This window comes from Photinus pyralis, unplaced genomic scaffold (assembly GCF_008802855.1).
Source record: "Photinus pyralis isolate 1611_PpyrPB1 unplaced genomic scaffold, Ppyr1.3 Ppyr1.4_LG1, whole genome shotgun sequence".
NCBI lineage: Eukaryota > Metazoa > Arthropoda > Insecta > Coleoptera > Lampyridae > Photinus > Photinus pyralis.
The window spans coordinates 18,343,784-18,348,333 of NW_022170249.1; positions in this window are offsets into that span (position 1 = coordinate 18,343,784).

A 4,550-nucleotide genomic window follows, 5' to 3' on the forward strand; every position below is an offset into this window, starting at 1 on the left:
GGTTTGACGTTCACTATTTATTAAAAGTTTGGTGTCACCTACATTGTGAAGTTTATAGAACGTACCTAATAATTAGAAAAGGTGTGTTGGTGTTATTAGAATGTTTTTGAAGATAAGCTAAGAGACGAGAAGGAAGAAAAATCGAAAACGAAGTGCTAACAAAGGGATACGATAAGCCGGCTAAAACTTTTCAAAGAGGAAATTTATGACAACATAAAATGATCTAGAATTTCAGAGGTTGAGAAAATGTGAAGAGCTCTTAAATTAACTACTAAGTTACATGTGATTAAAAAGAGATCGTTAATACAAAGCAAAAAGCTTATAGTATACGTTAGTAACTATTTTATAACACAAATTTTTGCGTAGAATTGTTCATTCTGTGATGAGTTTGTAGAAACAGGGTTATTGCTTTTAATGTAATTCACAGCTATCTGTAGTCACCAAAGTTTAGGCACAACGAGGCTTTTTAATTTGCTGATATAGACACATAATTACACATCATGTAATGGCCTGTGACATTACATAAGGTAAACATGATTTGGTTCCCTAAACAAGTCAACAGAAACCTCGACAGAAACGTTGTAATGATTTTTGTTTTTACTAAGAATTTTATTACCATTCAAGTATACTTACTAGCTCATGAGGTTACATAATACAAATTTCTCCCTTCCATAATTTACACAGTAATCGGTTCCTTACTATTTTGATTTGAATACAATAAAACTTGTTTATTGGACCTTAAACCTACAACATCAATATTCTTCACTCGTTCAACCTGGATATACACCCCGTCCAAGATAAGGATGTCTCTCATGGGGATCTCCGATACTGTAGAAGATACGACGATGGTCAATTTAGAGAAAAGATACGCAAACATGCTTACGAATCCAACTATATACGGCACACACAAGAAAATGTTGGAAATTGTCGGTTTCAACAGGGTGTTGCACCCGCGTACAAGGCCGCTAAGTGGGCGTAATACCTATCGGCCAATTTCCTGGAAAATGGAAAATATGCCCGATTAAGGCGTTGTGCGCGGGTGCACGATCCTGTTGAACCAAAAGTTTCTAACCTTCTCAGAAACGAAACCTTGTATTGCTCTCAACGTTTCTAGTTTCAACATCGTCGTATCTTCTATGGTTTCGGACGCAGTGTATATCTACTGAATGATCCAATTCTCTTGAACCAGGAGATCGGAAAAACTTTCAGGGCCTCATACAGAAAAAGGTGCCACCTTTTGGCAATTCACTCCAATTTAGGTAAACCGACGATAAATGTCAATGACGTATTAAAATACTGTTGTGTAACCAACGACATGTAGACTTTATTTCGGTCTAAACACCGAAAATAATGACAAGACATCCTGTATATGAGAAATATTTAAATTTTTAAGTGCAAATCCGATGGGTTATTTACACGAATAAGTTTTATTTGGATGTGAATTTCTAAGTGTTTGATTTTCCTTTTAGAAATTTCTTAGATGCGTAATTTTTCGTTTTTCATCTTATACCTTTTAAAATTATTCAATTTAGATAAGACGTTAGACGTAAAATTACACAAATCGTTTGCGATAAGAAGTTTTATTATCAGGCGAAATTTAAATAACGCACGTGTTTTAGCGCTATTCAGAAAAAATTGCATATTGGCGAAGTGAGGGCATCTGGCGCGTTTCAAAATTTTATAAAAAAGAAGTTTTTATTGTGAAAGTGGTGTTTCCTTAAATACTGGAAACAGCGAGTAAACGCGACGGCTGCTGCTGCTAGTTTTCGCGATGGTTGAAAGGCGTGAACATCTTTTTACGCTACATTTAGGACAGTCCGCCCTATTTGGTTACTTGAAAACGCAGTTATCCACTTTTATAGTAAATTTGTACAGAAGCATGTTAACCAAAGTGATATGAGAAGCCAAATGTGTTGTCTGATTATCAAAAAATTTTGTTGAGATGTAAGCAGTTGCAGTACAATGAAGTCTTTTGTTAAGGTTCTCTCCATAAAAGTTTTGAAAATTTGTCTTATTATTAAGCCAGTTTTGTTTATTATCAAGTTAAGTGTTATCAAGAACAACTGAAGTTTCCAGAAGTTGTCAACGAGTGTTTTGTGTGAATTCAGTGCGCCTGAATATCACAAACCTTGTACGCGACCCGATTATTTGGATTATTAAACAACCAAGTAATTTTATAATTTTTTATTTTATTAGTCGACCGCCTGAGTGTGGGGTAATATGTCCAAACAAGCTTTGTAAGCTTTTCTTTATTTCGGGGATTCTATTTCTTTCATGTGTTTCATAAAAAATGTTTTTCATTGTCAATCAATTAATTGCGTGTTAATTAGAATCCACTGTGTGACCCGGATAGAATTTTTCATGTCAAATTTTTCTATTGGTGCTCAAGTTTTATTTCAGGTGTTAATCATAGTGTAACAAATTGCGGAATTTTCAAATCGACGCCACGAGTCTCTCAAACTGAGAAATGTTAAATCAATATCGGGATTTTTCTTTATAGCGGATACCGGTACTGTACGAGAAAACAATCGACAGCTTCAGACGTAGGAAGAATTGCAACAGAAATTCACTTAAGCAATTCTCCTTGAACAAATGTTTATTCATAAATGCTAAAGAACGCTTATTTTTTTGCGGGAGTCTTTTTATTTATTAGGGTAAGCAAATTTCACCCTGCGATTTAAATTGCTCCAGTCATCTGTCACCGTGAATCTCTCATTATGGTCAACAAATTTCATCCACGTTTCTAATTGGCGCAGTTGTCTTCTTTAGGATTACAAAATTTTACTATTTCTTAATCACTGAGGTAGTTTCTCTTCGCGAATTCTCCCTTATTTAGGGTCATAAATAGTATGTGTGTCTTAATTCCCAGGGTGCAGATTGTTGCCCAAAATATAGTTGAGGACAATAAGTACCCGAGGGGCCGGCGACATCTAGGCGCCATCTCTGGGCGTGTTATACTAACCTTCAGATTTTTCGGTTTTTTTCTATCTTCTACAGTTTTTCTGCGATTGTTTTCAAGTTGGTGTCGTCGGAAAGATCTTGTCAACGCGCACAACTGCTGCGTGGCGGAATTTTGTCGCACTCTAATTGCGAGTGAACGGGACGTCGCTCGGAGGTAGGTAGCGACAAAGGGAATGTGGTAACCCCGAGACTTGGTAACCCCCGACGAGATCTTACTGACGATGGAGTCAAAACTTCAAACTCGAATTGCGGGTGCCCAGAAAATGGGAAGCGGGTACCGACAAAGTGAATGTAGTGGCCTTCGACAAGATCTTATTGATGGTGGAGTCAACACTGGCTAATAAAACCTAGAATAAAACACTGATCTGCCACACAAAAATGCGCTGAAGTCCCTTCGATATCACACGAGGACTTGGATAATTTTTTTTAGTTCTTGGTGCTTCCGTTTATTCTGTTACTGCCTTTATCGTAGGTGTTGTAGGGTGGTCTAGAGAATTCGCAAACTAATCGATAAATGAGGGCGTGTTATAAAACAGGTCGAATTCCACTAGAACTATCAAAAGAATCACACTTTTGTAAGGAAGGGAAACCTACCTCGACTCAGAACATGGAAACATGGAAGATCTCGTCTCGTTAAAAAGAACAACCTAAAATCAAGGGCCCGTCGCTCCTTGGTGTAAGTTTAACATTTTTTGTACACAAAATAGAAATCGTGGTCAAGTAAGGCAAAATTTATTATCTAATTGTACAGTTTGTACACTTCATAGGATAGACATTTAAAAAATTCGTAGGCAAGATCACACAGATCGGTCACATTGTTTTTACTGCACGTGCTCGTCATATTTGTTTTGGTTTCTTCATCTAATTTAATAGGAATTCTGCTTTTGATGGTATCCATTTGTAACTCACCTTTTGATGTCATCTCATTAAGTTTAACTACTGCACATTTAACAAAGCATTTTAATTTAGTATCATTTACGAATATTCCCTCCCTTAACTTATTTAAATGTTCCATCTCCGGCTTCTCTTCCTTTACGCATTCTGCTACAATTGACGTATTCTTTGTTAGTAACTGAAAGATTAAGCGCTTAAATAGTCATTCGCATGCGACCAACTTACTACCCCGTTCATTCCTTCCGAATATTTTCCTAAAATGAACACACAAATAACGTTTAAGAGTAGCATGATGTTCGTTGTGCGACTAAGTGTGAAAAGTATAAGTGACACACTAAGCTAATTTAACGGTTTTACAATTTGGCGTGAAACACAAAAAAACTGTTCTTTTTTTGTGTTTTTCGGTGTTCATCCATGGATTGCAACAACCTTGAATGCATCATTTAACATTACCTTCGGAGCGTGTTAAGTGATGACAATATTTTAGAAGTTGTATCAATTTATGTTTTAGTAAAATATAACTGGCCATTCAAACGCATTTAAAATTCAATTGAAGAGATGCAAATCCAAAATTAAAAATTGCTGCGCCACTCGTGAATTAACATCTTTCTTTCACACAATGGTTAAAATATCCCTTGATCGTCTTGTATAATAAATAACTATTAAACCGACTTATTTTGATGAAAAGTATATTT